The sequence below is a fragment of the Humulus lupulus genome, chromosome 1 (assembly GCF_963169125.1).
Source record: "Humulus lupulus chromosome 1, drHumLupu1.1, whole genome shotgun sequence".
Lineage (NCBI taxonomy): Eukaryota > Viridiplantae > Streptophyta > Magnoliopsida > Rosales > Cannabaceae > Humulus > Humulus lupulus.
In genome coordinates this window covers 23,288,209-23,297,282 of record NC_084793.1, presented here as the reverse complement: position 1 = coordinate 23,297,282, position 9,074 = coordinate 23,288,209, and positions in this window count along the sequence as shown.

Below are 9,074 nucleotides of genomic sequence, written 5' to 3'. Positions count from 1 at the left end.
GAGGGACCATCTAAGAATAATAGGTATTTTGATGTTGATTACAAAGTTGATGATGTTGCAATATGAATCACATGTGGATCCAATTAAATTTCAGTCAATCTTAGAAGATGCTGAGAAACCCATTTTCCCTAATTGTATAAGGTTCACTAAATTATCAGCACTGCTTAGGTTGTATAACTTAAAATCCAAACATGGGTTGAGTGATAAGGGAATGACCGAGTTGTTAACATTTTTAGCAGAATTATTACCCGAAGGTAATGAAATGCCGTCTTCATTTTATGAAGCGAATAAGACATTGCATTCGTTAGGCATGCAATATGAAAAAATACATGCTTGTCCTAATGATTGCATCTTATATCGAAAGAGATTTGTTGATGCAATTGCATGTCCGGCATGTGGCGAGTCTAGATGGCAAAAGAAAAAAAATTCAGATGCAGTTAGAAAAGGTGTCCCTGCAAAGGTTTTATGGTATCTTCCATCGATACCTCGTTTGGTTAGGTTGTACCGAAATGATGATCATGCTAAAAATTTAATTTGGCATGCTAAAGATAGAGTAAAGGATGGCAAGCTAAGACATCCAGCTGACTCGCCAGCTTGGAAAACAGTAGATGTTAAATGGCCGGAATTTGGGAATGAACCGAGGAATATTCGTTTGGGTCTTTTTGCTGACGGAATTAATCCACACAATTCCCTTAGTAGTAAACATAGTTGTTGGCCTGTAATGCTAGTCATCTATAATCTACCGCCATGGTTGTGTATGAAGAGGAAGTTTACCATGTTGACCTTGTTGATATCTGGTCCTAAACAACCTGGAAATGATATTGATGTATACCTAGCTCCTTTAATTGATGATTTGAGCACATTGTGCTATGAGGGGGTTAATGCTTACGATGCTTATAAGAAAGAAAATTTTAATCTTAAAGCAGTGTTGTTGTGGACTATTAATGATTTTCTAGCCTTAGGTAATCTTTCTGGATTTAGTGTGAAAGGGTACAAGGCATGTCCCATTTGTGAAGAAGGGACTCATTCTGAATATTTTAAACATTCTAGAAAGATTTGTTATATGGGACACCGAAAGCTCTTATCCGAAAAACATAAATTTCGAAGTTTGACAGATGCCTTTAATGGTAAACCTGAATTTGGAAAGGCTCCACCACCTTTACTTGGAGGACAATTGTTAACAAAGTTGAACAAAGTCCAATGCAAGTTCGGAAAACCTAGAAATTTTACAAACAAGAGAAAAAATGTTAGGCGTGAAAAAACAAAGGAGGTTGTAGATGGTGCGACAGGTTGTTGGAAGAAGAAATCCTTTTGGCCGAGCGATGGGAAAATGGGGGATCAAGATGAACAACACCATCGGTCTTCTATCACGCACAACCCTTCCTTTAGATATCGACAATTGGAAACAAATGCCAAAGGATAAAAAAGAGACTTTATGGGGTCAAATATAGGTAACCTATAATATTGACTATTAAATTAATCATAACGAATTAATATATTGAAAAAAGTTTAATATTTTTGGGTTCGTTTGTGCAGGAAACTTTCAAACTTCCAAATTATTCTAAAACAGACGTCCTCAAAGAAGTAGGAAACACATGGAGAAATTGGAAAACAAGACTAACAAAAGATCTTATATATGTATAAAAGAATGTAGCTCCTGAGCTTCTTGCCAAGCCACCATCAGAGTACATCGAGTATTACAAACTGGAAGATTGGAAAAATTTTGTTGCAAAAAGACTAACCCCAGACTGGGAAGAGATGAGAAAAAAAAAACAAAATGCTCGGGCTCAGAACAAGTATCCATATCACTCAGGGCGTGGTGGTTATGCACTTGTAGAGCAACAAATGGAAGATGAATTGGGTCATGAGTTGACCGAATATGACAGAGCTGAGAAGTGGACACGGGCACGGATGAACAAGAATCGAGAAGTTATTGATGAAGAAGCTCGAGATGTGGTCAATAAGATTGTAAGTGTTCTTCGATTTTTTAAAATAATTGTAATGATTAATGTGTGTGTTAAATTCTAATCGATTTATTTACTATGTATATAGGCGGAATACAGGCAAAAAGTAGCAGAAGGCGAGTTGGTGGAGGAAGGTTCAAACGATATACTAACAATGGCATTAGGCACTCCAGAGCATGGGGGACGTGTTAGGGGGGTCGGTGCACATGTCGCTCCCCGTCAAATTTTTCATGTCCCACTGCCAAAAAGATTCAATCACAAACAAAAAGGTGTGGAAGATGCTCGTTATAATGACCTTGAAGAGAAATGGCGTCAATCTGAAGAAATGGCACATCAACAGGAGGAAAAGTTAAACCAGTTGATGGTGCATATTGCATCTCAACAGAGCGGTGCATTTGGATCATCAAATGCATCTGGTTCGGGTGTAGGAGGAGCCTCAAACACACCACACGCACCATATGCCCCTCCATCACCGGCACAGGCACAACATGCTCCGCCACCACCGACATGGACATCATATGCTCACCGACCACCCTCACAGCTACCACTTGCTCCTCCACCACCGACGCAGGCACCATGTGCTCCCCCACCACCACAGTCAAATTTTCCTGAGGAGGTAATAGTTTCTTATTAATTCATTATTGCATATATTTGATACAGTAAAAATAAACTAGTTTATCGAAAAATCTAACATATTAATTGGAATGTAACAGATTAATTGTAAGTTGTGTCTTGGTTCGACGCAAAATATAGTTGCAGAGGTGAAACTTGTAAGTACCTGTTGCACAGAAATACATAGCGTTCAACTGCTTCCTGGAAATTATCGTGTCAGAGTTGAGGTAGCCATTCAAGAGAACACTAGTTTACCATATCCACTTACAATGGAAGGTTATACATTGGTTGGGCAAGCAATCGGGTATGATGTTGGATGGCCACAACATTGGGTTCTTACTAATCAACAAACGAAAGAGCCACTTGCGCCCTCTACTCAAAAACCAAGACAATCAAAGAAAAGAATAGAGCCATTGACACAGGAGCCTACAGAAGTGCCTATCAAAAAAATATTGAGGTGTTTGGTGATGTTTATTGATAAATGGCAAGCTGACCGCATGGTAGAAATTCCAATTGTTGAAAGGGTATTTGGATTCGAAACTATCGCTCTATTAGGGAAAGATGATATCCTCCACTTGTGCAACTATGAGATGATTGGACAGACTGAGCTAGCATTATATATGAGGTACAATGGTGTTTATAATCTTAGTTTATTTAGTTTAACTTGAAAATTAATAGTTTATTAACTTTTTTAATTATATGTAGCTTCCTCGATGATTTGGTGCAAACGAAGGGATTGAACCACATGTACACTTTCATGCATCCCGCTATAGTGTCCACTAATGCAGGAACCAATGAAATACGTGCTAAAAATCTCTTTGATCAGTTTCTACAGATGGAGCTAGAGACACAGTTTCTAATTTGTCCTTGGAACAACAAGTAAGTCAACTTAATTTTATATTCATATATTTTTTTTATTGATAAATATCTTACACAAGTTTTTTTATTACAGCTTTCATTGGATGTTAGTATTAATTCAGCCCCACAGTCATTCGGTAGCTTTTTTGGATCCTGTAAACTCACATTTCCGTCCGGAAATCAAGGAGATAATTATCATGTAAGTTTTTCATTTTACTTAATTAATTTATGATTTTATTTCAAACTCATATATGGGTAAATTTTAATATTGTGTGCAGGGCGTTGGATCAATATGATACACACCGAAGACTAAAAGAGTCAATCAATCTAAAATTTTGTGTTCTTAAGGTAAGTAAATTATATTACTTATCGTATCAACTTTTTGACATATTTCTATTATAATAACTTACTAAATATAATACTTAAATTTGGATAACTATGTTGTAATAGTGTCAAAACCAGACTGGGCCAACCGAGTGTGACTTTTACATTATGAAATTTGCAACAGACCTGATTTCACAGCCTAGACCGAAGGCCTACTTGAAAAATGAGGTATTGTTTTGCTTTTTAATTTTCATTTAAACTATCGTTCATGATTTTATTTGGATGATTATTTCTAACTTATTATTTTAAATATTTTCTAATTAGTTTACGAATACGAGTCCATATTCGGCTGACGAAATCAACGAGATACGGGATGAGTGGACTGAATCAATTATGGCGTATCTCAATTAGCAAATGAGCAAGTGGGTGAGGAAATTTTAGTTTAAGTAGGTTTGACACTTAGAAATTTAGAACACAAGAGTACATATATTAACTTTGATATTTGAATTACTTTTATAGTTTTGATCACAAATGTTAACTCTAGATAAATGTTTATAAAAACTTATACTGTTGTTTTTCTGTTCATACTGCTGTTTTTTTGTTTCTGTTGCTGTTTTTTCTGTTTCTACTGCTAATTATTTTTATCAAAACAGGCCAAGGAAATTGGCATAAACATTTGCAACTTCCCTGGTTAATACTTTATGTGACAGTGCCCAACTGACGCAAAAAATACACATTTTTAACATTTGTGGCAGTGTCCCACTGACGCAAACCAGAGTGTCATTTGCGTCATGGGCAATTGCGTCACATAGTACACTGACACAAAAACTCAACTGTGGCAGTGCTAAACTGACGCAAATGGCCTTTTTTGTTGTAGTGCCGCCAACGGGTCTAAGCCCAATGGCAACGACAAAGGCAACGGGAATGGAAATGGTAAGAATGGTGGAAAGCGGGCGAACAGCGAACCCTCGACCTCCGAGAGTAACCGCCCCAAAGGTAATCGGTATGAACCGAAATTCACCAATTACACTGCCCTTGTTGAAAGCCAAGCCGAGGTTTACCAAGCGACCAGCTCGAGCGTGCCCTACAAACGACCCGCACCAATAAGGAAAGATATCTCCAAGAGAGATTCAACAAAGTTTTATCGTTTTCATAATGACTACATTCACGGCATCAATGAGTGTAACCAGCTGAAGGACAAAATTGAGTTCCCGATAAGACAGGGGCATTTAAGAAGATATGTACGAGTCGCAGGAGGTTCTCAGTGAGAGGCTCAAGGTGGCAACGAGTCGGCGCCTGCACGCCAACGCTCACCACCTTTACAGCCAACTCCTGTGGCAGGTACCCTACTCACCATCTGCGGAGGCCCACATCTTGCAGGAGATAGTGGAAAAGTGAGGGAACGATATGCTCGAACCCTACACCACGACCAGGACATCGAGATGATGAGTGTCGATGATCGTGCACCAAAAAAGGCTCGAACAGAGGAGGAACTGATCACCTTCTCTGAAGACGACGCCCAACATGTGCGATTCCCACACTCCGATCCGCTGGTCGTGGATGTACAGATCGCGAATATAATGGTGAAAAGGGTGTTGGTCGATACAGGAAGTTCGGTCAACATCCTATATAAGTCCTCGCTGGAAAGGATGAAGTTGTCCGTAAAGGACCTGGAGTCGTGCAACCAAACCATTTATGGTTTTTCCGGAGAAGGGCTCGCCCCAGTAGGGTCAATTAGATTCCTTGTCACAGCAGGCACTGCACCTGCTAACAGGACATTACTCACTACTTTTATAGTAGTTGATTTTCCTTCGACGTACAACGCTGTGATAGGGAGACCAATTTTGGTCGACCTGTGAGCCGTCACTTCTATATGGCACCTCGCCATGAAATTCCCAATGGATGCAGGGGTAGGATGCGTGTTGGGAAACCAAAGTGAAGCAAGGGAGTGCTACAACACCTCAATCACCAAGGCAAAGAAGGGTGTATCGAGAGATGCCACCGGGAAGGAGTTGCAAATGGCAATTGATGTTCAAGCTCGCTCAGGTGATAATCTCACCAAATAGGGCGTTGCCCAAAGTGAGGATAGAGACCTAGATCCTCTCTTTCGGGATTTTGAAGAAGAAGTGGGACCCATCGAGGACCTTGAAGAGGTCCAACTCGATGAGGAAAATCCAACCAGAGTTGTGAAAGTCGGTAAAAACTTAGAGACAACAACAAAACAAGCACTGGTGGAATTCTTAAGGAGGAACCAGGATGTCTATGCCTGGTTGCATAAAGACATGGTCAGGATAGATCCTGTAGTCATTAGCCATGTCCTGAACATCGACAAAAGCTTTCCACCAGTGCAACAAAAAAGAAGGCTGCTCGACAAAGACAGATCAAAGGCCTTGAAAGAGGAAGTCGAGAAGCTGCAGGAGAATGGTTCATCAGGGTGGCGTTTTATCTATCGTGGGTCTCTAATCCCGTACTTGTGCCCAAGCCGAATAGCAAGTGGCGTACGTGCGTGGATTTTACATACCTAAATAAAGCCTGCCCCAAAGACTGTTTCCCACTCCCGAGGATCGACCAGCTGGTCGATGCCACTGCAGGACATGAGATCCTCTCATTCATGGATACATACTCTGGGTATAATCAAATCAGTTTGCATCCCCCTGATGAGGATCACACTAGCTTTCGAATTGATACAGGGCTCTACTGTTACAAGGTGATGCCCTTTGGTTTGAAAAACGCTGGTGCGACTTACCAGAGACTCGTCAACCACATGTTTAAGGAGTTGATCGGTACAAACATGGAGGTTTACGTCGATGACTTGCTGGTTAAGTCAAAGAAAGCAGAAGGGCATTAAGGGATTTGCAGGAATGCTTCAGCGTTTTGAATAAATATAGGATGAAGCTAAATCCCCTTAAATGCTCCTTCGGAGTAGGATCAGGGAAGTTCTTGGGATTTATAGTTAGCTCAAGAGGAATTGAAGCTAATCCCGAGAAAATTAAAGCCCTGATCGAGATGAAGTCGCCAGTGAAAATTAAGGATGTCCAAAGCCTGACCGGGAGGATTGCTGCTCTAAGTAGATTCATTTCAAAATCGACAGACAAGTGTGTCCCATTTTTTAATCTACTTAGAGGCAATAAGAAATTTGAATGGACAGATGAGTGCGAACAGGCCTTTCCAGCACTAAAAACGCATATGTCGCAACCACCCATCCTGTCATAGCCAGTCGATAAAGAGACTTTGTTCATCTACCTGGCAATCACGGATTACGCTGCTAGTGCTGTTCTTGTAAGAGAAGAAGAAGGTGTGCAGAAGGTTGTCTATTACGTAAGCAAAAGGTTGATTAGAGCAGAATTAAGGTATCCCCCCATCGAAAGGTTAGCCTATTGCTTAGTTTTGGCCTCTAGGAAGCCGCAACCTTACTTCCAAGCTCATCCGATTACGGTATTGACAGACCAGCCTCTTCGACAAGTCTTGCAAAAGCCAGAGGCTTCCGGAAGATTACTAATGTGGGCAGTCGAGCTCGGGCAGTTTGACATATCTTATCTGCCGCGAGCAGCGATAAAAGGACAAGCCTTAGCTGACTTCATCGCCGAATTCATAGAGCCCGCTGGTGGCGAGTAGATTGAGGAGCCCGGTGAGCCTGAATGTCAAATCCAAGCACCCTCGTGGAAATTCTTCACAGACGGTTCATCTAATGAATCCCACACAGGAGCATGAGTGATATTAATAATGCCAGAAGGGCATCGATTTCACTGTGAAATAATATTTGACTTCACTGCTTCTAACAATGAGGCTGAATATGAAGCATTACTCGCTGGACTGCGGTTAGTCAAGGATATGAACATAAAAGCGCTTGACATCTATAGTGATTCTCAGCTGGTGGTGAACCAAGTCTTGGGAGAGTATCAGGTGCGAGGTTTGAAGATGGTCGCCTATCTGAACAAAGTAAAGGATATGTTAGCCCAGTTTGATAGATACAGTCTCCAGCAAGTACCTCGCGATCAGAATTCGAACGCGGACGCTTTGGCGAAGTTGGCAAGTGCAAAAGATGCTGATACTCTGAACATAGTGCCAGTTGAGCGACTATAAGTACCAAGCATCCAAGCAGCAGAAACCACTCTGGTCATCCAGATGGCGGATACATGGATGTCACCATATATAGAGTATCTGTCAAACGGTGTGCTACCAGCGGACAGAAACAAAGCTAGGGCCCTTCAACGGAAAGCTGCTAGGTATATTCTGGTCGATGGAATCCTGTACCGAAGGGGATACTCACTGCCACTTCTCAGATGTGTTACAAAGGAGAAAGCCAAAGAGTTAATGAAAGAGGTGCACGAAGGTTTTTGCGGGGACCACGCTGGGGGGCAAAGCCTGTCAAAAAAGATCATAAGGCAGGGATATTTTTGGCCAACCATGAATGAAGACTCAATAAAGTTCGTACGAAGATGTGACAAGTGTCAGAGATTTTCTAAAATCCCACGAGCCACTCCCAACGAGTTAAAGCAGATGCAGAGTCCATGGCCCTTCACAGTTTGGGGAATAGATCTAATCGGATCTTTGCCTACAGGAAAAGGTGGTGTAAAGTATGCAGTGGTTGTCGTCGACTACTTCACCAAATGGCCCGAAGTTGAGCCACTCGCGACCATAACGACCAAGAAAGTGCTTGACTTCATAGTCAAAAACATCATCTGTCGCTATGGATTACCAAAAAAGATAGTCTCAGATAACGACACCCAGTTTGACAGTGATCTATTCACAGACTTCTGCAAACGTCATGATATTATCAAATGCTTTTCTTCAGTCACTCATCCTCAGGCGAATGGGCAAGTCGAAGCAGTTAACAAAATGCTGAAGGATACCCTAAAGAAAAGACTTGAAGAAGCTAAGGGAGCATGGCCAGAATAGTTGCCTGAAGTCCTTTGGTTGTATAGAACTTCCCATCGAACAACAACAGGTCATACCCCGTTTTCCTTGGCATACGGGTAGGAAGCTATGTTGCATGTCGAGTTAGATCCACCCTCGCACTGCAGATTAACATACGACCAATATTCTAATAGCCAGCTATTGATGGAATCCTTGGACTCGATTGATGATAGGCGTGAACAAGCCCAGCTCTGAGTAGCTGCATACCAGCAGAAGGTCGCCCGGTATTTCAACACTAAAGTGCGAGAAAGAAAATTCAATGTTGGAGACCTTGTACTCTGAAGAGTTTTCCTTAACACTCGCGACCAAGCTGCTGGAGTACTCGGGCCAAATTGGGAAGGTCCTTACCAGATTGATGAAGTCCTTCACCCAGGCACTTATAAACTTGCCCGCTTGAAA